Consider the following 26,929-nt stretch of genomic DNA (forward strand, 5'->3'; position numbering starts at 1 on the left):
GCTGCTAATCCCAACTCGCAGTGGCTAGTGGCAGCATGTTGTTGGAGACAATGTTTGGGGTAGGAGTGCTCCTTATGTAGCCATCTGGGGTGAATTGGGATCACCTGTGGCTTCGTTTCAGGCACCTGTGTTCATTTACCTCCAGCTGGAAGTTTGAAGTAGCTGCTGTGCTTTCAGCAGTCTTTACGCCGATTTATGGCGCTAATTACACTAGACATGGACTTGTGATCTGGCTGTGTTTGTGCCTCGTGTGGCTGGCTGTAATTGCACCAGTTGTGATAGCGCCAGCTGCTTTTGCAGTCAGCGGTATTTGCACAGCGCTAATTCCGTTACCACTGCTTTTAAGGGTTACCACCAGACTTGCGATGAGGCCCATAAGCAGTTACACAGTCATGTCGCGCCGACATTCATTGTGGGGCTGCTGAAAACTGACGTGACGCTTCCATCACGTTTTCCTGCTGGTTCACCGACACAGTCTAGTATTTCTCAATATGGCCGCCGGCACTGTTTATACTGCATTCAGGCCACGGCTCCCCACCCTTCCACTCCTGCTCCGGGTGAGACGCTCGTTTCTTTCCTTGCCTTCCCGTTTTGCTCTAATTTCTTTTCCTCCCTAGGCTTACTCTGCGCTTTCCTTCCACTTTCCTCCTGGATTTGGCTCGATCCTCCTCTTTTGACTATGCTCCTTGCTGTTTGGTCTTCCATTCAGCCACTGATTCCTGTGCTGCCTTGTTAACTCCTCTATCATTGGAAAAATGCTGTGTCAACAGGGTTTTTTGTGCTATCAAGGCTTTTTCCCCCGCATTTGGCTTTCTCCCAGGAGACCCCCCCCCTGCTATATTGGTTGTGCCCATCAACCAAGTGTGGTGGCCTTCGATGGAGAGAGACCCTATCTCTTCTCTGGCAGAAAGACTGCCAACACACGAAAAGAAAGGAAAAAAGCACGAAAGAAGAAGGATAAACAAGGAACACCTTCTGCATCTTCAGGTGAGGAATCCAATAGACCTGAGATTTGTGAGACACACCCATACAGCTTTCTTAATCATTCACACAACACCCACTGGAACACTTCACTCACGCAGATACACACAATCATATATCTGTGTGAGTGAAGTGCTCTGGTGGGTGTCATGTGAATGATTGAGGCAGGCTGCATGGGTACATGACTGCTTGTGTATATAAATGTAGGCTAGGCCTTAGAGGGGCTATTAGTGATATGATATGATAGGTTATTTATAATGTGCTTAATACCCAGAGGTTTCTAACCTATGTTGCTCTGTGTCGTCTTGCTTCCAATGCCCCTGAGCTATCCTTCTGAGACTGGTGCAGTAGTGGTGGCTCCTTCAGAATGGGCTAAGGTGCGCCGGTACCCTCGCCCATTATGGAGGACCCAGGAGCCAGCCCAGTGTAAACATTGACCACTCCATCAGCTGCTTTTTGCTGGTGAGGGAGTGCTTCCTGGCTAGCTTAGACGTGCGGTTTCCCTTTTACAATTCTGTTCCCCAGCTGCACATGCTCACTGAGCCATGCAAAGTCAGGGCGTTTCGCTTTGCCACTCTTGCATAGACCATTGGGAATGCAGGCTGGGCAACTGCACGTGCGAGGGACGGGCATCTCTACTAGGCATCTATGATAGAAACCTAGTAACAAATACCATCCCTGCTCCCTGGGCCCACCAGCGCCTTACATACACACATAATCACATTGATTATGCGCATGGGTGGGGCACTGGGAGCGCAGGGGGCAAACATGTAATTTTGTTTGCTGGGCATCTATGATAAAGATATCAGTTATTGTGTGGCTGGACTAACATTTGGTGCAGCTAGTCTAGCCCTTTCTTACCGTGGCATGACATTTTGTATTGTGCATCCTTTGATAAAGCAAACATTATACGTGTTATTACATGGCTGGACTGACATTTTGGTGCATTCAGTCTAGCCATTTCTTATATCTTATTGTTGTATGACATTTTGTATTGGGCATCTTTGATAAAGCAAGCATGATACGTTATTATGCAAGACTGACATTTTGGTGCATCCAGTATGGACATGTTTTCATACTGTGGCTTGCATTTTTAATGGTAAAGCCAACTGGAGTATGTCCTTATGTGGGGATGCTACCATGTATTAGCAGAACAGATGTGGACATGGTTTCTTATAGTATAATTACTGGCATTATGCGCAAAGCAAACATGAGTATGTTCTTATATGGAAATGCTTGCATATATTGGTGCAGCCAGCATGGAAAGGTAAGGGCACAGCCCAGCATGCAATGTTTTTATACTGGCACATACTGTGGGCAATGGCATCAGGAAATGTGTTGGAGAAATGCTCCTGTGCACTGTTGGTTACTTGCATCCATTGGATTTTTCCATGAGTTATCCTACAAAACCAATTAGAAACTGTGTGGCTTATTACCTAATTTTTCAAACAAGTGTTCTGTAAAATGCACCATTTTAACCCATTATTCCAAATTAAGTTCCCCTGGTGGGGGCGAAAACCCCCTTCCCCCGAAACCACCCTTGCTATATTTTGGCTCCCTTGCTGCACTGCATTTAGGGGAAATATTGACGCCCCCTTAAAATATTCACCAGCTGCCACTGCACACCTTGTATAAGGTGTTTAGGATTGTGCTGGAACAAGGGTCGATAATGGAAAAGACACTGGTTACGTTTCTAGCAGCATACCGCACTTCTCCGCACACAGTGATGGGAATAGACGCTGTTGGAAGCACTGAGGGGCAGAACAGTTCAGTCACTGGTGCTGGAGCACGAGTCAAGAATGTTGTCAGACATTGATGTTGGCAGGGTGAGAGAGGACCAGCAAATGAAGAATGAGAAAGTGTCTGTGCGAAGAGGACTGATCACGTCACCAATTCAGGCAGGGGACATGATGACTTTGATCCGGAACTGCAAGCCTGCTCATAAGCTGTCTCTTCCATGTGAGCTTTAGCCCTGGACGGTGACGGACAGAAAAGGGTCCATGATTACGGGCAAAAGAACTGGAGAGGTGATGACTCAGAACTGTAGCTTTTTCCAGAGGATCTCCATGCAGGATGAGGCGGAGGACATCCACAGCCGTTCCCAGGAGAATGGGCCGAATGTAACCTGAGATTGCAGAGAGACTTGTCAGAGTTGGATGTCGACCAGGAAGTCCCAGGTGCAACCAGGGAGAGTGATTAAGTGGGCCAGAAAAGGTGACCGCAGAGGACGGGAGTCCACCCAGGTATCCCGGCAGAGAATACAGGAGAACAGTGACCAGGCAGCAAGAAGACGTGCTCGAAACCCCTGACAAGTGAAGATGAGGTTGGACATGGATGATAGCCTGGTATCTATGAAGAACGTGGTGCGCAATTTAGTTGCAGAGGCATTGGAGGGTTGCATTGTTCTGCTGTTTGTTTATTTTTGGTTTGCATGTCCTGCTGTTTGTTTAATTACGGTTAAAAAGGGATGTGATGGCGTACGTCCACACACACACGCCGCCGGCGTATGGCACGTCACCAAAGCTAATAAAATGGGACTGCCCTTCCAGAGAAATAAACCATGAATGGAGTTTTTGTGTTCATTGCTGCTGCAGCAAAGCCTCCCCCCTTCACCATGCCCACAACACTGTACAGCCTCCACATAGTTCAGGCTGCAATCATTCCCCAGTGCCCCACGTTTCCATCCTCCCAGATGCAGTCTACCCAAGAAGTGCTCAAATAAAACGTTACTGTTATTCAGGATCTAGCACCCAGTGTGCAAAATGTTAGCAATGTCATGTGCAGGGTCTGGTAGTGTGCTGCAGAAGGGATGATGTAGGGGATCGTGGTTGCTTTCTATAGTCTCCTGCTTAGTTTTCTTTCTGTAACTACAATAAAGACGCCTTTTGTATATCTACAGAAACCTGCCTCGTGACTGCCAACCCTCCGTCATCTACCACAGGCAGCACATTACATTTGGTGACAAGTCGGTGGTTAATGAAACCCACTATGTGGCGTCAGCCCTGCATGCAAACAACAGCCCCAAGATGTCTGTACCATCCATCCTACAAGGGATGCATGTCTTTACCACTTCTGATTTCACTTCGCCATGTGTTCGTCTTGGTACTTTTTATTTCTGATATATTTCACTTCTTCTAACATTCACTTCATCATTACAGGTGGAGATCCCCTGCAAAGCCTTTCTTTTCTCATCCACACTCCTCCCACTACCTCCCATTGACCCTAATCCTACCCTTACAAATAATCTTATCATGCCCCTTGCCAGCTCGACATGTAAAAAGCAGCAAATGCATGCGGAAGTAAATATCTGATGAAGTGAAAGCAGAAGAGCTAAGTGTAGAAGATGTTTTGGGAAGAAGTAAATGGGGGATGCCCCCACAAGTGAGGCACCCTAGTGATGAGGCAGCATATGCAACACTTATCGGTGTATGGCAGTGAGCTACTTCCCTTCTAAATCCCACCTATCTTGCTTTGTTTAGATGTTCATAATGTGCATTTGATCATGTACGCATGCTTTAATATCTATTACAAAATGTACGGTATAGGTTAATTTGTATGTACTTTTCTTGAGCATTGCTTTTATTAAGCAATGTTTGGGTACATTTTTTTTTGTATTTTGTGGGTTGCAATGAATGAGCATGAATGTCTTATTTAGTTTTTGCACTAATGGGGTTAGGAATGTTTCAGCGTATGTGCCTAGGTATGCATATCGGATGTTTATACATTAGATTTTCTTTCTAGTTTCTTTTGAATCCACCATGTAGGCATGACAGTAATTGCCCCACACCTACATCCGTTTCCGTGTTTCCGCCCCATTGTTTGCCCTGCACGTGCTCTTTTTTCATCCAATCGCTTTCCCTCCTTTTTGAGTGTTTTTGTGGAAGTAAATGTGTTCATCTTCTAGTATGCTGTTGGGTTATGCGTTTCCATGTGTGATTAGTTCTGCATGTTTCAGTGTATTCGTTTGGGCATTTAGGAACTGTTGTTTGTGATGTCTGTTGCTCAGTTTGATTTCTATTTGTTTCTTGCTGGTGTGATTTTCCTTTGCAGTGAATGCTGAATAATGCTTGCTATCTCCACGTCATTGATGGTTGTGTAAGGTTGCTTTGTGGTCTGTTTGCATTAGTTGTGTGACTGCTAAATATTGTCCTGCGTTTTTAGGAATGGAGGTATTTAGCATGCTGTACGTGCTGAGTGAGTAGATTAGAATGTTATGGTTGGAATGTTAACGCAGAATGTGGCCGAAGGTGCTGTGAGTTTTGGTTTGCGCAGATGGGATAATACGATAGCTCTGATGGTTGTTTCCTAAAGACCCTTGCTTACCTTTTTTTCTGGAACCAGTTACTACAATAAATACTCCTTTATAGGCGGTGTTCCCTGTTTACTAATGTTCTAGCCCAAGATATACTCCTTGTACTTTATATTGATGGTTGTGGAATTGTATGCACAGAAGTGTTCTTTACCCGCTGCTCCTATGACATAATTGCCCAGGCTGATGTGACCTTTGATTTCAACAGTGTCAGTTGGTGGCCTGGCATGATAGCTGAGCGGTTCCCTCATCAAAGCTTACCTGTTCCTGTGGTGTCCTGCTAGGATCATTTCACACTCTTTTTGTATAGATGTAGAGTTCTGTCTGGTGCCCGCCGTAGGCTCTTTCATCTACCGCTGGCAGAATATAATGAAGGTGAGACCAATCAGCTCTAATACATCTTCTTGACGCCAGCTACCTCCCTCACCTGCCATCTTTAAAACAGTTAACAGCTGTTAAGCGCAAAGTATACAGTGACTTCATTGACAATGCATGAACCCGTGTTGATAGTCTCATTAATACTACACTCAGATCACCTATGAATGAATGTCTATCTTATACACGACTTTGCACCTGCCTACGTGAGCTATGTATCAGTCTGGGTTTGCACTGACCACTGGGCATCACCTATCAACCCCTGGGCACATACCTGTGGCCCTTCTGCAGACAAACACCTGTATGACATGTCTCAGTCAATACCCTTAGCAAGTCACCTAGAACACTACATAACTCTAATTCTGTATGTCCTCTGTAAAATGCCATACCTGTACAATGCCATCAGTATGTCGCCTGTAGCCTTACATAGCTCTAAAATCAAAACTCCCTAACCAACCTCTAAATCACTGTTTGGCCGTGGTCTTTTACTGACATCCCCCGATTTCTCTTCCATCCTCGCCACCTCATCTTATCATACGTTTCTATCTTCTACTCCCTCACCTTTGCTTTTGCCTCTTTCCCCTACAGCACTGAAATTGCCTCACTGGCAGTGTTAAGCTCTATACAACAAACCTACATACTGTTGTCTATCCCCTGGGACTACTTAACAATACCTGAATCAGCATCTACTATACTGCAACACCCAATTACTAGTATAATTTCCCTATAGATCTCCTCTCTTTCGGTGTGGGCTCTGAGCCATCCGGGGCCCCTCGACCAGCTCCAGCATGTCCCTCGGTTATCGCACAGCTGGTCTCCTAAGCAACACCGGCAGCATTTGCATCGAGGTGCCGGATCACCACCATTTTGGTCTTTGTTCGGTGTCACCCTTTAGGGCCCGGCTCTTGCTGGAATCTGTCACTGCACTCCCCAGTCTCTCACAATCTTATTTCCCTAATGTTTGGCAAGCCTTTCCAAATACTTCAGTGCAGTTTCACGTAGTCAGCGGACCCGTTACAGCCTGACTATGATCTCATTGGAGTGGAGCAAGATAGCTCCACATCTATCTCATGCCGCGGCGCAACACTGCCCCCCTCCACATCTCTGCACATTTTTACTGGCTTGACTGTGAATCTAGGCAATCCCAACCAGTCATAAAGGATGGAAAGACTTGAGTATCATCATTTATGAAACATTTATGAAAAGGATTAAGAGTACCAGAATCATCAAAAAGGTGACATTGAGTGTGTTTCTTTGTCATTGGTGAGGATTTAGCGACACCTAATAGAACAAAAAGAAAATGTTTAAATAACAGTGATGGCAAGTGTGCATGAATAAACATGTGTTGTTGTTTTCAGACCTTATTCATTCTTTTTGTATTTTAGATGTGTTAAAGTTGATTAATCTGTGAGTGCTGTTAGTGCTTTCCAAACTTCATTTCCAAACTTTCCAAGCGCTTTAGAATTGGGCAAAACGTCTGTTAATTGTTTTTTGGGCAAGATCCTCTTACTATTTCTAGGCACCACAAAAAACTAGGGGGGAGAGGAGCATTAATGGAAGGCAGTTATTTAAATATAAGGTGCATTAGCTGAATTAATTTGTAAATGTTAAACTTTATGCAGTTCTTAGCACACGACTCAAAAATACTCCCCCTCCCTTCCCGGAAAGAATGCAGCCTGTACCAAAAATAGACTATAAGCCATTGCGTGGGGCCGGCTAGCTCTAGTAGAGAGCATGAGGTAATTCAGAAGCTGTTCCTGTCCATCACAAGCCAATGGAGACTAAAAAAGATTCAAGGCACAACAGAATACTATGGGAAGACAGGGTTTCTTGTAGAAATTACTGGACCAGATCAAATATAAGTTTATTGAATGAAGTGTTGAGAGTATGGCGTGAAGATGTGTTTATGTATGAATGTTTATAACATAGCAAATTATGATAACCAAGAGCGACAATGTATTCCTGCAGAGGCAGTAGTATGTTACATAGGTTTGTCTATATGTAAAACTGGTCATGCAACACTGGAGACTACAGCATCCCTTGTATGGCAAGAAGCACAGTTTTGGATGAGCTCTGCTGGTATCCAGTAACCAAGTCAAGAGTATTTAAGCCCCAGGCACAGCACCAGTCTTCAGGACCTGGGAGCCAGCCACAGACGACAGAATGCTGGTCGGAAATGGCAGAGTCCTCTGCCATTCCCCCAATCTGCATGATCTGTAAAGATTAAAATGTGTTATCTCTTGCAAGTTAGACTCAAGGTCTTAATTCCCTAGAGGGGTGCATTTAATCTGGTCTGAGCGTGATCAGGGGGTACACCAAAATATTTAAGGGGTGCCCCTGTAAATTGGGGTTTGCTTTCAGTGGTGACCCTGATGTGATACATAGTTTCTTCCCCTGTACTTTGCAAAGCCCCAGGTAGGTCAGCCACGCCCATCTGTAGTGATCAGACTTCCAAATAAAAAAACCCATGTATCATGAGCGACTTTAGTAGAAGCCATTTTAAAAGAAATCCTTTCTGCTTACTGCAGCAGGGCGTGGCTCCAGAACGACCGGCATGGGGACTTCCTAACAGAGGAAAACTCAAGTGAACAACACCCACGTGGTATATTCTTGCAAGTGATAACAAAATGGGAACATGTATGTATGATATGGTGATGTGATGTGAATGGTATGGTGACGTGAATGAAATATTTGGGGATGTGAAAGATTATGGTGATGTGGATGTTATACGAGCTCAATGGAATAGGACTTGGTGATGTATTATGGCATAGGACTTTTGGTGATGTAGTATTGGTGATGAAGTATAAAATAGGACTTTGGTGATAAAGATTGGATAGGAGGGATTGTATTGCAGGTGATGTGTTAAGGCCTAGATTGGATAAGAGGAGGGTTATGTATTGAAATTGTCACATATTTCTTTCTGTTTTTCTACTTGTTATAACGGAAAGGGAACCTCAGCATATATAAAAAACTGAAATGAAATGGATCCCCAGCTAATAAGGACTGGGAGGTAAGGGATCATCAGCCATAACAGGTGGAGAAGGTAGTAACACGCATTATTCTACTTATGACAATAAACGAAATAATTGGTATTACGTAGTGGCTCAGTATAAGGAATGGGCATGGATGGTAGTCAGTTATTTTTTGTATATTTTCTTTTGCTGTCTTTTGTGGTAAAAAAGGAAGGAAGGTGGATACTTCACAGTGTTTGTGTGGGTGAAATCAAAGTGAGAAAAAGTAAGGAGTGTGGGGGAAAAAGTGGGTTGATCTATATTTTTGAGGCACATGCAGCATAGCAGTAGGGTTTAAGTGAAGCATTAGGGACGCGCATAACATAATGGAGGAGGAAACTCCAATAAAACACATACATAGGGTTGTGCCACTACATTGTGACAGAATAAACAAACAACTGATAGTAGAAACAATGGAAGATGGGACGTCTTGTATCTGGCCAGAACAGGGCTCCCATAACAGAAACATGCTAGAAAAAATGTCCATCTTTGTAGGAAAAAATGTCCATCTTTGTAGCAGCAAAATATGAAGGGAACAAGTCCAAAAAAAGAGAAGAGATTCTAGATCTCTGTCAATTAGTTTAGTATATGGAAGATCAGGAAGGTGAAAAAGAGATCCAATATCAGGGGCTATACCCCGTAATGCCTAAACCTGCAGTAGGGTATAAAAACCCAGTCTAAGTCTCCAGAGGTAGAGACAGTGTCAACATGATTATCAGGATTAGCAACTAGGAGGGGGGACTCAAGAGCTTTTGCACCTCCATATAACCCGTCCACAAGCTCTAATATGCCCGTAGCATTGGTGTACCCAGAGGGCCCACAAGTAGACATAGACAGCAAGTTAAGAGCATTGTAGGAAAGATTGGTCAGGTTACAATAAAGTGAAGTAGTATCACCAGAAATAAGGGTACCAGTGCAAAAAACAGGGGATTGGAAGTCAGGAGAGTTTTTGTTTAGGTTTAACCCTGGGGCAATAAGAAATGTTTGTGTTGAAAAAGATGATGGGCAGAGGGTATGGATGGTCCTGGGACAAGAAATAGAACAAACAAGGGATAATGGAAGGGAAGATCAAGGTGGTAGAAATAATGAAGAGGCAGGGCAAGAAGGAGATCAAGGAGAGGAGGCAGTGAGAAACCAGTCCCTGCCACAAGAGGCAGTGGGAGGGACAGACCAAGAAATAGACCAGATTTAATCGTGGTAGTTCAAGATCAGAATAATACTAAAGGGGTAGAAAACAAAATAGATATGCAGATGCCTCTTATACATAAAGGAGTAGGGATAACGAGGTATGTGCCATGGCCTCAAAAGGACAAAAATAATTTGACTAAAGCTTTCCCCCAGCTTATAGACAGAGCTAGTAAATGGATCTATGAATTTGGAAAACAAACAGCAGGGGTAGCCTTAGCACCAGGAGATTTTAAGAGTCTACTGGTCACCATAGTTGGGGACCAGGCTGGGGACATATGGGCAAGGGCTGGGGTAAGTCTTGCAGATAATGAACATGATGAACAGCCTTTGATGAGGTAAGGGAAATGGTATGGGCTGCCTTACGAAGGATGTACCCAGATACCCCTGACTTACATTCTTAAATGCAGTTAGGTTTATTATTACGTTACAGGAAATGTGGAGAGTTGAGACAGTACAATTTTTCTATTTTATTGTAAGAGTGGACTACCAAAAGAGGTCCAGAAGGCACTAGATAAAATTGTGGGAATTGAAGCCAAAGGGTGGGCAGAGATACAAAGTATAACAGTCCATAATTGTAAGAAAATCAAGGAGCGGGACAGGGGGACAGTTCAGAAGCGGCAAACAAATGAGGCAAATATTGTGGAAAAGAAACTATATAAGGTTGTCGTTCAAGCACCAGTGAAGGCACCGGCTCAGGGGGAAAGGACAGGAGACACTCAACAAATTGGGAATGCCACAACTGTGGCACTATGGGGTTAAGTAGGACAGGGACAATGGGGTGGGGGGGCAGTACCCCAACCCACAGCGGCAGTATGAAGGAGCACCAAGGGGAAAAGGAAGATTTCCAGGAGCAAGAGCAGGATGCTTTGGGAGTATAGGGCCTCGGGAGGAGGATTGGGAACATCCCAATGCTGGTATTGGGGGAAATGGGGGCATTTTGCAAGGGAATGCAGGAATAGGCATGGGATGAGATTTAATTATGGGCCATCACCTCCAGCGAAGGGATTCCAAGGGCCCCAAGAAACGCGACAACAGCAATTTGGGCGAGGGGGTCAAAATCAGTCCTCTTATGGGGCTGAAAGGCAAGGGCAACAACTACAGCAGGGTGAGGGTACACAGTTCTACAGAATGACAGGGAGAACAGGCGCCCCATTCCAAGGAGTTACAATGACGGGGGCTGCCCTTTTTCGTTCCCCAGGACAAATACATATTCTGATTAGGACAGCCCACAGAAAGCACTTGCATGTCCAATCCTTTTAATAACCCTATACCCTGATGAGGAGCACTTAGAGGAGGAGGAAATAGGAAAGAGAAAATGTATATTTATGGTAGATTCAGGTGCAACCAAATCATGCATCATGGATGGGAACTTTGCATTATCATCTAAAATTCTTTAAATGCAGGGATTCTCTGGGGCTATTTCTACAGTTCGATACACTGAGGAGCTGGATATAAAAGTGAGAGGGTAGGTAGCGCCCTTGTTATATTCAGAGAGTTCCCCTGTGAACTTGTTGGGAGGGTTCTGCTCAGTACAATAAATATAACTGTATTATTCACAGATCAAGGGGTAGTGTGTTCCACTCCAGGGATGTGTGTAACTCAAGCACTGGTAATAATCAATTCAATAGCAAGGGAGTCAGTAGTCCATGAGGTTCCTGTTGTCCTAGATATATTTATTTTAATGGTATTAAGGTATTAGTAAAAGCAGTGCCTGCCTCAAATTGCCACAAGGTAAGTGTTGGTAAGTACCTACACATTTTATTTTCCGACCTATGGTGCCACCCGAGATGATGGCAGGGACAATATTGTCATTAGATGTATAAGGACTAGTAGTATCACACAAAAGAGTAGGCCTCATTGGAACAGACCATGTTGGGTGCGAGTGGCACACAATATTATGTATAGACCCGACAGTACAATTGAAGAAAATGACTGATGAAGAGTTATTTGAGGACAGTGAACAAAATGGGGAGATTTGGGAAATCTGCATCCCCTGTGATATCATGGTACAGTATAGGGACGTACAGTGGCCCCTGATGACAGTGATAACTGAGATGTTTTTATTTTTTGAGGAGGCCATGCAATATGTGCCAGCATAATTATGGACTGTTAATCCACATGATATTGGGTTACTGAGAGATGTGACACCAGTATAAGATTACATTGAAGTAAGGTGCTTAGCACAAATCATCCAGTATTTTTATTTTTTATTTTTATTTATATAGTATGTGGATGATCGGGTGGTATGTAGTGAAAAGGAACATCAGAGCATGAGGGGTTCTGTTGGATTATTGCAATTGCTGGCTCACAAAGAGTACAAGGTAGATACAAAGAAGCTACAATACTGCCAACAGGAGGGACTATACTTGGGACAACTCATTTTTGTAATAGGGAAAAAAATAAATATATATATTATCAGATAGGGTGGCAGCAGTACGCACCGCCCCTAGGCCCAGTACTGTGAAGGAAATGTAGCAGTTTTTTGGGCTTATGTAATTGTTGTAGGGCATGGATCCTAGACTACGCAGTCTACACAAGGCCACTGTTACAAAGTCTCAGGGAAGGACAATGGACTTAAAAGTACATTTTAATGGATTGATAAAATGACTAGACAATTTGAGGACTTAAGCTATTTGCACGTCCCCTTTTTTAGCAACTCCGGATTATATACAGTAGTTTTATTTATTTTCTAACTCTGATGAATGGCTCATGCAATGACAGAAGGAGAGATATTATATGTTGATGGGTCAGAAATAATTGACATGGGGTGGGACGGAAGCACAGAGGGGCAGTAGTGGCGTGCGGTAAAGGGGGGAAAAATAGTGACCACCCCTGTAGAAAGCGAGACCATGGTACCATACAAAGCATTGACCATATTACAACTGGACCATTCTTATCTGGGGAACTATTCAGCCCCAGGTTTAAAGGTCCATATGAGGTGGTGTTTTGTACTCCTCTCGCCGTCCGTATGAAGGAGTTAGATATTGGGTGCATCTCTCGGATGTCCGAAGAGCACCTGAGACAAGGCAAAGTTTAGTAAGGGCATAGCCAAAGAAGTGACATTTTTGAGGATCCATGCCAGGGTGGTGTCCAGTGGCACATGCCTGATTTTTTCTTTTTTCTTTCTTTTTTCATTTTTTCATTTTTGTTGTTTTTTTCTTTTTGATCTTTTGTCCATTTTTGTTTTGAAGGTATGGAACCCGGTCGGCCCTGTGGGAAAAGGGTCCCTTTTTCTCCCCCTCTCTTTTTCTCTCCCTCTCTTTCCCTCTCTCTTTCTCCCTCTCTCTCTCTCTCTCTCTCTCTCTCTCTCTCTCTCTCTCTCTCTCTCACTTCCTCTCTCTCCCTCTCTCTATCTCTCCCTCTCTCTCTCTCTCTCTCCCTCTCTTTCCCTCTCTCTTTCTCCCTCTCTCTCTCTCTCTCTCTCTCTCTCTCTCTCTCTCTCTCTCACTTCCTCTCTCTCCCTCTCTCTCTCTCCCTCTCTCTCTCTTTCTCTCTCCTTCTCTCACTCTCTCTTGCTCTCTTTCTTTTTCTTTCTCTCTCTTTTTCTCTCTCTTTTTTGATAACCTTTTTTTCTCCTCTCCAGGAATAAGCAAAGAAAGCTGACTAACCACTCTGTTATGTAGGGATAATGTTGATAAAGATGCTATTTAGTCTAGAAATGTAGTAGTGTTATGATGTTTTGTATGACACTGGTTGTGGTTGTTGGGGTGGATGAAGGTATGTTTGTTATATGGGGTGGCCATATAAAGGGAGGGGGGATGGACAGTTTGAAAATAATGCTAGTATAAATATATCTATGAAACAAAAACACAATCACAAAATGTCTCACTTTTTGCCGGCCACTCCTACAAGTTTTCTTAGACGAATGATTTACATAAGGGGTTGGGCTCTGACACTATTTCTGATGTCCAGAATGTAGAAACATTGAATAGCTGGTACTCTGATATGCGCATTACAGGAAGGAATGTTATCAATTAAAGATGTTACCTGTTTGCACTCATCCCGCACACATCAGGGGCTCCTAAGCTTTTTAGTTCCACATCCAGTCCCAATTACAGAGGCACAATGCTGGGTACATCTTGCACTATACGGGATAAAGGGCACATTCCAAGCACATAGTGTAAAGTTGAGGAGCAATGATCTAGACCCAGCGTAATGCAACAGCAACACAAAATACTGCCAGTGTCTACAAGGACCATATTTTTCCTTGGGAGGTTACTCAAATGATAATGACAAATGGCAGGTCACCACAGTGATGTGCCTGGCAGATGGGCTGATCGAGTACAGTGGAGAAGCAATACCCCAAGCAGAGACTATGTGTGCGTAAATATGGTCCCAACACATCACAAGGCTGACACGGATTGCAACAATGAAGAAGCCAGTGCGAATGGATAGGACCAAAAATGTTGAACTTTGTTTTACTTATGAAGGAACAGTTCCTGGTACACACAGTGCAACCACACTCTTGTGATCCCTGGTATGACGAAAGGTATAGCAGCAGTGATGGATTACTACTGGTCTTGTGGCCGACAAGCCTACTTGCAACTCCTGCCATCCTGGAGGGGCAAGTGTTCACTAGCCACTCTGCACTCAGTGCTACTAGTAATCCTGGAAGAACACCTGAAGGGAGAAGAAATGCCTGTCGAGGTGCCAACTGCCATTCTAGCACCTAAAGAAGCAGAAAGAAGCTTGCAGATCACACAAAAATATGGTATGCTGCCAGAAAAAGGACGATTTCAATGGCGGGGAAGGAAGAAGAGATCAAACTGTGTCAAAAAACTGTTCCGGACTGCTCAGAGGAATACCTGACAAGTATTGACTTTTTAGCTCAGCAGAGTCTTTCTTTTTCATCTTTTTTGGCTCCTGGGGTACAAGCAGTTGCTGCCCTTTTATACCCCCAGAGGATGCTGAGAATGGGTCACTGTCCCACGCCATCAAGCCTGTGCACAATCTAGGTATTCAAATGAAGAAAGAAGGTGGAGTTCAGAACACAGATTGGCCTTCGCTTGCTTTGATTGGGTCTCGTCATGGCTGGAGACAGCAGTGAAAATACTGGCTCCTGTGATTGTGTTCTTCTTGGTTCTATTCTGCATGTGCCAATGGGGTCTCCAATGATGTGTTCCTATAGTGCCTAATAGTGCAACAATGATGGTATGAATTGGGGAATCTAAAAAACCTGGCCATAGAATAAACAACATAACTCAAACTAATATTTCTGGGGTTGTAGGTATGTGGGGTGGGGATGAGTTTGTTACTGTAGAAGTAACGAAAGGGGGGAATGTTGGGAAGTAGCCTAGTGCTTTCCTTCTTTTCCAAACTTTCCAAGCACTTTAGAATTAGGCAAGACCTCTGTTAATTGTGTTTTGGGCAAGATTCTGTTACTATTTCTAGGCACCACAAAAGACCAGAGGTAGGGGGTCATTAATAGAAGGCAGTTATTTAAATATAAGGTGCATTCGCTGAATGAATTTGTAAATGTTAAAGCTTATGCAGTTCTTAGCACACGACTCAAAAATACTCCCTTTCCCTTACTCGGTGCAGTACCTGTACTAAAAATGGACTATAAGCCATTGCGTGGGGCCCAGCTTGCTCTAGTAGAGGGCACGAGGTAACTCAGCAGCTGTTCCTGTCCATCACAAGCCAATGGAGACTAAAAAGGATTCAAGGCACAACAGAATACTATAGGAAAACAGGGTTTTTTGTAGAAATTACTGGACCAGATCACATATAAGTTTATTGAGTGAAGTGTTAAGAGTTGGCGTGAAGATGTGTTTATGTATGAATGTTTATAACATAGCAAATTATGCTAAATAAAAGCGGCAATGTATTCCTGCAGAGGCAGCAGTATGTTACATAGGTTTGTCTAAATGTAAAACTGGTCATGCAACACTGGAGACCACAGCATCCCTTGTACGGCAAGAAGAACAGTTTTGGGTGAGCTCTGCCGGTATCCAGTAACCAAGTCAATAGTATTTAAGCCCCAGGTCCAGCACCAATCTTCAGGACCTGGGCGCCAGCCACGGACGACAGAATGCTGGTCGGAAATGGCAGAGTCCTCTGCCATTCCCCCAATCCTCATGACCTGTAAAGATAAAAATGTGTTATCTCTTGCAAGATAGACTTATGGCCTTAATTCCCTAGACGGGTGCATTTGATCTGGTGTGAGCATGATCAGGGGGAACCCCAAAATATTTCAGGGGTGCCCCTGTAAGTTGGGGTTCGCTTTCAGTGCTTTATTTGTAATTGGTTGCCTCTTCTGGTGGTCTAATGGAAAGAGTTCTAGACATGCAAGGTTCATAGAAGAGTGTTTGCTTTGGTTCTGTTTTATGTTTGAAGTGTTTGCTTATTTTGTGTTAAGGACTGTGCTAGCTCACCCCATTGCTACTTTGAATTCTTTCAAGTTTAAGGGCTCCAAAAATGGGAAAGTTTTCCGTTGCTGGGTAATCTAACAATTCAAACACTTTATATATCTTTTTGTTTTTTCCTTTTAGATGCCTGAGATGATTGCCCTTTCTGATGAATTTAAGTATGAGACAACTTTGCCTCCTCTTTCGGGTCAATGTTCAATAAAAAAAAGATGCATTTTGTGACAGGGCCATAGTAATGACCCCGTCCGGGGGAGCTGTGTCCCCTCCCAACCTGGGGTAGGTGACGTACCGGAGGTAAACCGCAGCCTCTCCTAGGTGGGGTGAGGGAGTTGGTGGGGGGCCCAGTCCCTACCCCCCTGAGATTGCATTGTATATGTCTGCTGGTACTGCTGTCCCTTTCAAATGCCTGCCAGTCTCTCTTCTGGCCAGAGTTCTCTTTTGACTTTTTCAGAATCACAACTCCCAGAATACACCTGGGCACAACCAAGAAAACCCTAACTGGAACCAGGAGATGGGGATTGAGAACACAAATGGAATGGACTGGTATTTTTCCTGCCAAACTGAGATGAGACACCCAACACCTGACTAACATCCCAGACACACCCCGGGGGAATGGTGGTGCAGTAAATAACAAACTGAGTTTGAGAAGGGACTGAAGGTAAGCAGGGGAGATACAGAAATCTGCCACAACCCCTGCTAATGGAGATTGGAAACCCTTTTTGAAGCCTTCCAGGAGATGTACCAACCCACAGAAGCATAGCGTATCTAGAGATTGGTCAAGAGGAGCATGTGACCAGGGACACCCATGGGAGATGGGAGGAGTGTTGCAAGATAATAAGATGGGCTATAAAATCCCAGCCTGCACAGCGAACATTGAAAATTGTTGAGCTGAGATCATGTGGTGCGTTGGTGGATCAAGGAGCCAGGCAGAGGACGGATAGTCGAGGGGAGTGTACAGGAGACTGGCAGTGTTTTGTGAGAGTGTAGATAAGGTATTGTGTGTGTGAGACAGTGGTACCAGATGAGTGCATTAATAGGTGTGTGTGAAAGGAGAGTGAAAGAGAGAGGAAAGGAATACATAGTGGGAATTAGAGGGGGGGACCATGAATGTAAGGGATAGAGTGTATGGTAGGAAAGGGTGGAGAGTCGAAGGCAGATGTGAAAGTAGTGTTGAGGGCAGAGTGAAGCAGGCGAAGGGGAGATGTTAGAAGAAGAGAACACAGGCATAGGTAGGGATTAGAGAGCAGAGAGAGGCAGAGGGGAGAATAGAAGGAGAGCTGGAGCAATGAAAGTCAGAGGAGATCAGATTGGGAGAGGAGCAAAGGCAGGTTTAAAAGAGGGGGAGGAATGGATGTAGAGACAGATGGGAGAGTAGGAAGATCTTGGAGGGAGGAGCATGAAGACAGATATAGTGGGATAAATAGAGGCAGTGAGAAAGTGATAGAGAGAGGGAGGAGGGGAGATAAGTCAAGAGCACCCTGGCAAAATCAGTCTGATGACAAAAGGGAGATGGTCACTTAGAAATTCCCTGAGAGAGCTAGATAGCAAGGCCACTGCGTTTAGATTAGCATCCTAGATTTAAAAAGACCTCGACAGTATGGGTTACCATGCTTTAAAATATGTAGGGGGGCATGGCCAAGATGACGGTAATGCGGGAGCACTACATCTAAGCTCCATACACCCTGAGCCTAGAAACCTTACCCCAACGGCACATATGAACCAGTGCCCCTCTGGAAGATGGTGGATGGCCCAGAGGGTAGGCTCCCTCCTCGAATGTTGAGTGGGGATAGGTGTTTATGGGACCTGCTGGAGCATATGTGAGCTAAGGCACCACTCTTAACCCAAGGAGGGCCCTTTGGTTGAGTGAGAGTTACAAGTGGACTGAAGGATATGTAGGCCTGCATGGGTGCCGGCAGCTCTCTCGCTGACTTCTTCATGTGCTTGGTGCTCTGTACAGTGGAGGTATTATGGCTGTGGGTCCATATCTTGTTGGGGGGGGGGGGGAGGAAGCAGTGGACATCTTTGTTGTCGGCCACTGGCCCTGACTATGTAATCACATTCAAGTTGGGCTGGGGGCAGGCATCTTTCTTGTGCGATGAACTGCTTAACTCATTAGGACACACGTAACAACAAAGACTGGCCAAACCATTATGAAGAGGAGTAAAGAAGGCACGGCTGCCCGGAACGATCTCCTCCTTGTCTAATTTGATACCTGAAATATGTAAGGGCAGGTGCTTGTAGGTGAAGATTGACATTATTTTTCTCGCAGAGATGTTATCCTGTACCCATTTCTACAAACCTCTTCAGGCCAGATGCCTTAAGGAGAAGAAAGGCAAAATTGCATCAGGGAAGTCAAAGAAAAAAGATAAGGGTGACAATACAGATTTCTTCACACTACGTAGTAGACAACCTAGCCAGGAGAAACCTTTGTCCCAGAACCCGGTGATGGCTGCGCTGGCATGGATCGAGAAGTCAATGGGCCTCATTACGAGTCCGGCGGTAACCGAGGTGGTAAAACCGCCTGGTTACCGCCAGACTCGTATTACCATTCTGCCTCTGTGATTCCCGGAATTACCGGGGCATTACAACCCCGGTTTTCCAGGAATCACGGAGGCGGAATGGTGTTAATCCCCATTCCCATTGAGTCCTATGGGACTCAATGGGAATGGGGATCATGGAAACACCAGCAGCATCTCGTAATGCTGGCAGTGTTTCCTCGTCCGCCTGCAGGTGGGCGGTGTTAAACCCGCCAGGTCAAAATTGGCGGGAACATCACCTCCCGCCTGCAGGAGTCAGGATCAGGCGGTCCGGAAACAACGGTGGCGGCGGGTTTACCGGCAATATCACAGTTGCAGAATACATTTGACAAAATGTGTGAGAAAGTGGCCCAACTGGAGACAAGAACTTCCACGCTTGAACAAAGAACCAATGAGCTAGACTGACAGTGTGCCCAAATGTTTCAGCTGGTAAAGCAAGTGGGGCAGGGCATAGGGGCAACCATCAAGGGGAATACTACAATGCAAAATAGATTGAAATATATATGAGAACGTGATGTGGGCTAAGCAACTCAGGGCTATTGGTCTTCCTCCTGGAGTGGAAGGGGATGACCCAATTAGTTTTGTTTCCACTTGCCTCCCAGCCCTGGCAGATTTGGATGTCGAGGAGGACCCTATATATGTTGATAAATGCTTCAGAATCAAATTGTCTACCTCCAACAAATCCTCAGAATCATCGGCCAGTCCAACGCTTATTGTCAAGCTCACCGATGTTCGAGACAGGGAGAGGATCCTGAAGGTTATAGGTCAAAGGTTCGAATGAAAAGGATCGAATGACAAAAGGGTCGAATCAAAAGGACCGAAAAAAAAGGGTCGATTTATTTTGGTGGTAAAAACCACTTTTTTTCCTATACGGAAACCCCAAAAAATATATATATTTAAAAAAAAAAATGGACCCTTTTGTTTTAGGTCCTATTGACTCGACCCTATGGCATTCGATCCTCTTGGATTCGAACCTTTGACCGGACACTCATCCTGAAGGCTGCAGCAGCAAAAAAGCCACAGGAGTTCCAGGATCACAGGATTCTCCTTTTCCCAATCTGACACTGGCGACTGAGAAGAAAAGGAATGAACTCAATGGCATTAAGTAGTACTTTTTGGAGTGAGACGTGAGGGCAGGATTGCTTAGACCCGCCAAGCTGAGGGTTTCCTGGAAATATAGGGATACATTTTTTGGGACACCGAGAGAGCTGAAGAGCTGTTGAAAACAATATCTGTGAAAGCAACATCTAAAGAAGGTAAGGGATGAGGCGATTTAGGCCTACTGGACTCACCCATAAAGGGTCCAGAAAGTGGTCTCTTCAGGGCGCTGTCCAATTTACTGTGTCTGATCTCGTACTTCACTCTGGATCTTTGAGCCTGTGATAAAGCATTCTCCCGTACGGATGTAAGATAAGCCGAGGGTAAACCTGACAGATTATTAGTGGGCCTGGTTTAGATGATGTCCTACACTAGGGAAGTATGAGGTATGGATGAATTTCTGTTTGCGTCTCTATACTAAGGGGAGGCTTCCTGGGGTTTGGGAGGGTCAGTGAAGTTTTCACAACCTAGATCTATAGTATTTGCATAGGCATTCCCCCCATGTGATAGAGGACTACATGGGGGCCCCAAGATGAATATGTGATGTGGTTCAATTATTTCATTATACAAGTGGTGTGCGCCTCTTATGTGGAGGGTTCTCCTCCTGTTATGTTTTGCATGTTAAAACCGCATTAAAAAGATATTTGAAAAGATATAGATGTTGGTGTCATTCTGGGGACTACAAACACCTGGGTTACGTTGGAGGGACGCTGCAGTGAGGTCTAGAGAGCTTTATGGACCTCTTAGTTTCAACCATTCCAGCATTCGCAGACCAGTTGTTTTAACGTTTTATGAATCACTGTAAACTACTCTCTTTGTGGATGTTTTATGCCATATGGGAAAATACTGAGAAAGAATGTAGAATGTTCGTTCTGCAGAAACATGATCTGTGTTTTAGAATATCAAGGGTGCCTATTTATCTTCTGTTTGGCAACCAATTGTGTGTTTCTGTCAATATAATGTCAATTTGTTTTTGTGATGATGCTTTGAAAATGCACCTATAGATTTTTTTCTAACATACATTGAAGAAGATGAAATTTAGGGTCGGAAATTGCTCGAAGTGGATTATCTCTAGCCTCGAAGAGTCTGGTTAGGTTGACACCAACAACTACCAGGAGCAACTTTTCAATCCCAAAGCCAACTAGACATCTAAAGACATTTAAAGCATAATGGACCATATATAATTTACCAAAAGTATCGTTTTCTTCTCATGTAAAATTTAGAAAGTGTAAATGTAGGCGGTACAGCAAATTGTGAAAAAATACTTTCTAATACTCCAATTTATATGGCCATTCCAATTGTACCTTGAGCAAAAGCTTGGAGCATAAAACCGTGGCCAAGGGCTGCCTATCTCTTAACTAGCATTAGATTTTAAGATTTGACTTATTTCAATTTAAGAAACACCATTTTAAAAAATCCAACCTGTTCTATCCTAATTCACTTCTTAAACTAGTTCTTTATATTCTGGTTAAGCATAGAGGTATAATGTTTCTTGGACTCTTTTTAATTTGATTGCTCGTAATAATTGTGTTTGAAATTGTACTTTATTGTAAAGCTCTCCTATATATTGCAAGGTGTCTCATATATAGATTTCCTGCATGTTATATACTGTGCATGCTAACAATATGGATCCTTTTGTTTTTTCTGAAGTTCATATTTCCAGTGTGGTTTGTGTGGAAGGTAATCCTTAATTTTGTGTTAAAAATGGGGAAAATAGGAGCAGACAATTTTGAGAAATTGTGTTCTGAAAATCTACCTATTACCGCTAAGGAGATTCCAACTGTATGAAAGTGGTCAAAATGCTAATTTTCAAACTTTTTATAACATTTGAATGGCTTCTTCACAAATTTGGCATAATTCCTTGGATTGGCCGCAATCAGTTGCTTGCCAGATTTAGTGACGATCCATCCACAAGTTCAAATGTTTAAGGAGAAAGTATTTCTTACATTTTCCTATGTAATCTTTGAAATATTGTTAACTTTAGAGCCACAACCTATATTTGTCCATCTCTCTCTGTATCAGCTCATCCATCCTTTCAAATATCTGTATGTCTTTTTGTTTGCCTGCTTTCCTGTTTGTTGTGTGATATGTGGTTTAGTGTTTCTGGCCTCGTCTCTGGGTTTGGTTTCTGGGGTCTGGTCTCTGTAGTCTGATTTCTCATCTGGTCCCTGGGGGTCTGGTCTTGCTGGTCTGGCCCCATGTCTGGTCTATGGTGTGGTTGGGTCTGCTGTGGGATCTCAGGCCTGATCTGCTGTGGTGTCTTGGGCCTGATGTAGTCTGGTTTAGTGTAATCTCTGGGGTCCTGTCTGGTCTGTTGGGGTGTTTGTATTTGTATTTTATTGTATTTGTATAATGGTTTACACACTGAACAACCAAAGGCAGTACAACAAAAATGATAAATGAGTCAAAACATCTCACTCAAGTCGAAGGAAAATGTTCCTTAAGGCAGTTTTCGAAAGGAGGGAAAGCAAAAATAAAGGGATGTGATAGGTGGAGAGCATTCCAGTATGTCGTAGCTAATAAACAAAAAGAGCAGAGATGAGAAGATGTGCAAGTGAAACGATGGACAGACAAAAGAACTTGAGACTGGGACCTGAGAGAGCGAGGAGGAACGTAGAAGGAAACAAGAGAATAAATATAAGGAGGGGCAAGACCATTAAGACATTTAAAATCAATACAGGAAAAAATAACAGCGGGCGTCAAAAGAAAGCCAGCAAAGAAAAAGTAAGGCATGGTAAATATATTCACCCTGAGCGCGATGAAGAAGTAGGCAAATAGAAGAGTTGTAAATTGAGCAAAGAGGACCCAGTCTGTATGCAGGAAGACCAAGAAGAACACAGGAGTAGTAGTAGCACCGACAAAATATAAGGGAGGAAAGCAATGCCTTAGTAGCTTTTGTGGTGAGGAATGGACAAGGTTTATGAATATTATAAAGATGAAAGTGACAGTACTGAGATATAGCAGAGATGTGTCATGAGAAAAACAAGGAAGAATCAAAGATCACACCTAGATTACGGTTGGCAGAATAGGTAGCAATGGAAGAAGGAGGAGAGGAAATTGAAGAGGGGGGAAGCAGTGGTGGAATAGTGGAGGCAGGAAAATAGATCACATCGGTTTCAGAAGGATCAAGGTTAAGATAATGAGCCATCATTGAAGATTGGATGGCAAGAAGGTAGGAGGAAAGAGTTGATTGCAGGGCAGAGGTGAAAGAAGAGAAACATAATAAAATCTGTGGATCATCTGCATAACGATTGTGGGAGATTTCAGAAGAAGAGATGATAGAAGTGAGCAGGATAGTGTACAGGGAAAAAGGGTACAGGACCTAAGACAGAAATTTGGGGAACACCGTAGGCAAGATGAAAAGTGGAAGAGGATTTACTAAGCCAAGAGACTGAGAAAGTGCAAGCAAACACATAGGAACAGAACCATTCTAAGACAGAACCCCAAAAGCCTCTTGGCTTGATAAAGGGAGGAAATGAAGAAAGTATGATTGACAGTGTCGAAAGCAGCAGAAAAAGAAAATATGATTGACAGTGTCGAAAGCAGCAGAAAAATCAAGAAGTATAAGAAGAGAGCAAAGTTTAGAATAACAAACAGTGAGAAGGGCAGTCTCAGTGAAGTGATGTGGGTGGAAAACAGATTAGTAGGGGTATGGGGAAGAGCATTAGCATTGACATTGGAGGAAACCACATAAACTATGAGCTCCAAGAGCTTAGAGAGAAAAGGTAGGAGGGAGTAGAGTGTAAATTAGCTGGAGAAGAAGGATTGAGAGAAGGTTTCTTCAGAACAGGTAGAATAAAAACATGCTTAAAATGCATAGGAAACACATCATTAGAGAGGGAGGATTTAAGTAATTAGAAGAGGGTAAACAGAAACAATCAAGGAGAGAGGGAGTGGATCAGAGAGAGCCGCGGTAGGATTGGCATTAGTGAGGACAGCGGAACTAGAGTCAGTAAGAGGAGGGAACAAAGACATTCATGAGATGAGTGGGGGAGAAGTAGCAGAGGGAGATAGTTTAGGAGTGAGAGAAGAAGAAACAGAAGAATGAAGAGTGACCATTTTGTGGGGTCTTGTCACTGATCTGATATCTGGAGTTTTTCCTTTGTGGTGTGCGGCCTAGTGTCTGGTCACTGGGATCAATGTAGTCTGGTCTCTGGAATCTGGTCTTCTCTCTGGGGCTGGTATGGTTTCTGGGGGCTAGTCACTGGTCTTTTAGGTCTGGCCTATTCCTTGGGGACTGGTCTGTCCCCAGGTCTTGTGTTGTGAAGGGGCCTGGCCTAGTTTCTGGGGGCTTGTTCAGGTCTCTTGTCAGCTCTGGGATCTGGTCTCTAGGGTCTTGTCTCTGGGGGGTCTGGTCTGGCTTTTGAAATTATAATCTCTGCTCTCTGTGACATTGCTTGGTCACTGGGGTTTGGTGTATAGGGGGTTGGTCTTGTCTGTGGTTGACTGGTCTGCTCCCTAGTGTCTGGGGTCTGATGCCTGATCTCTGGTATTCAGAGGTCTCATCTGTGGAGTTGGGCCTCTGGGTTCTAGTCTCTGGGAGTTGGGTTTGGTCTCTCAGTGTCGGGTCTTTGGTTTGGTGTCTAGGGTTTGGTCTGGGGTCTGTTGGGGTTATTTGGGGCCTGGTGTGGGGTGATCTCAGGTCTTGTCTCTTGGGTTTGATTTTTGGGGTTTGCCCTCTGGGGTCTTGTCTCTAGTCTGTGGTAGGGTCTCTTGTGGTCTGGGCTCTGGAGGTCTAGTCTCCTGGGATCTTAGCTCTGGTAATCTGGTTTTTCTGTTATGGTTTGTGGAGGTCTGGATCCTGGTCTATGGGGCTTGGAGTCTGGTTCCGTTGGCCTGGTTTAGAATCTGGTCTGCCAAGGGCTAATCTCTAGGATCTGATCTAGTTTGCTTTGGTATCCAGACTGATCTCCAGGACTTTTTTGCTGTTGTCTCTGTGGCCTGGTGTGTTCTCTGCAGTCTGTGTCTTTTCTGGTCTCCATTTCGGGTTCTAGTCTCTGGTTTCTCATCTGCTTTGGTCTTGGGATCTAGTCTGGGGTCGGGTTTGGTTTGCTCTCTGATGTCTGTTCTGCTCACAGATCGCGAAGAGTCTATTTTCACAGGTCTGCTCATTGGTCGCTGGGATGTTGCCTAATCCTTGTCTCGCAGGGTATGGTCTGGTCTCTAGAGGCCTGCTCTCCAGACATCTGGTTTCCTGGCTCTGATCTCCGGGATCTGGTCTCTGGGGGTCTACTTTGCCCTCTAGGGGTTTTGTCTAGTCTCTGGTCCATGGGGGTCTGGTCTCTGGAGTCTGGTGTCTGGGGGTTTGGCCTGGTCTGCTCTCTCGGGGTCGGGTCTATGAAGTCTGGTCTCCTGGGATCTCACCTAGTTTCTAGGGGCCTTGTTCAGTCTCTGGGATCTGGTTTCAATGTTATCTATCTATATGTATATCTCCTTCTCTTAGATCTGGTAGCAGTGGACAGCATGGGGAATTAATAGTTATTCAGGATGTGATGCGATGTTTGTGTTTTCTCTCCTTCACTGTATATGGTCTCTTTCAATCCTTACAAGTATGCATCTGAGTCTCTGTCTGGCTGCCTGACTGCCTATCTATCTATCTGGGGTCTTGCGTGGTGTCTGGGATGCAGACTCTGTGTCTGGGCTCTGGCATTTTGGATCTGGTATTTGGTCTAGGGTTTAGTTTATTCTGGTCTCTTGAGTCTGATGTAGTCTTGATTTTGAGGTCTGGCAGTTTGATCTTCTCTCCAGACTCCTATGGTCTGGTCTTTTGGGTCTGGTATCCATTGTCTGGTCCCGAGGGTCTGAACACTGGGGTGTGTGGTCTGCTCTGATTTCCGTTATGGTGCCTAGGGCCTGCTATGGTCACTAGAATCTAATTTATGTTCTGATCAGCTTTTGACTTGGCTCTTATCTGCGCTGATCTACAGGGTCTGTTGTGGTATTGTGAACATGCAGAGGCAAGTCCCAGGTAAGGTCTTGCTGGGGAATGATCTCAGAGGCTTAGGTCTTGTGGGTGACACAGCAGAGAGACCATGCACAAGGTCACAAACAAGGGCTGCCTTAGCCAAGGGCAACACACAACTGTATGTCATTAAAATTTGGCAGTAGGAGACACCCATTAGGTATAAGGCAAAAAACACTAGCATTCAGTGGCCAAGGAGATGCAGGGTCAGTCGGAAGACAGTAGGATAGTGAAGAAAAAACTGTCTAAACCTGTCCTACCCTTGAGGTTTTAAGAGACAACCCTATCCCTAGGAAGCGATGATGTGCCGCTTACAAACAGGGGGAGACAGTAAAAGAAATCAAAAGAGAATTCATTTTTGAAAAAGCAACAACAACATGAAGGTTGTTTAACTCCTGAAAATCCTTGGTCACTGAGGGTCCTCACAGAGGAGGAATGGGCACAAAAAGGGGAAGGATGTAAAAATAAAAGTAAAGTTTACACCTTGGTCTAGGAATCCAAATGGATGGGTACGAATCTGGACTGACTATTGTGAGTACATTGCACCTTTACTATCCCATAGACAGGTCGAGATTTCCCAAGGTGACTCTACAAGTAAAATTATAGAGAAAAAGAGCTCAACACTATATTATTATATTGCTGTAGTCCATGCTAATTAGTCCAGCAAATATCCCCTGGTGGGGATGAGGTGAGCCAATTTCAGGTGAAGACGAAACGTGAAGACAACATATAGGTCACGTTAACCGTTCCTATTAGGTGTTTAAATAGTAGGAAGGTACGTGAGACCTCATAAAAAGACATAAAACAGGTTGTGCATGGTAAAGGTAGAGTATATTTTGGTTCTCCACCATTTAACAACCACCGTCTACCGGTTTCAGTGGTATAGTTTTGGTGTGACCACTTTCATCAGGACAGTATTCTAAAACAATGGAGGAATTTTTCCTTGCAATGCTCAATATTCCATCACCATATTGCTGCCATGGGGTTTTAAATACTTTACCCCTTTTCTAGTGCCAGTGCAGGAAGGTTCATGAGAGAAACCTATGGGAAAACAAAGCAAAAAAGCCAAAGTCACTCCCCATATACTAGCATACGCACTA

At 44.2% G+C, this 26,929-nt stretch overlaps 1 protein-coding gene across 1 annotated transcript in view; it reads right to left on the reverse strand.

Moving 5' to 3' along the window:
• GPRIN1 (G protein regulated inducer of neurite outgrowth 1) overlaps positions 1 to 26,929 on the reverse strand; it is a 231,418-nt gene that overhangs the window by 132,715 nt on the left and 71,774 nt on the right. The gene's annotated exons all lie outside the window — the stretch shown is intronic.

The sequence above is a fragment of the Ambystoma mexicanum genome, chromosome 3p (assembly GCF_040938575.1).
Source record: "Ambystoma mexicanum isolate Mex_15411 chromosome 3p, UKY_AmexF1_1, whole genome shotgun sequence".
Lineage (NCBI taxonomy): Eukaryota > Metazoa > Chordata > Amphibia > Caudata > Ambystomatidae > Ambystoma > Ambystoma mexicanum.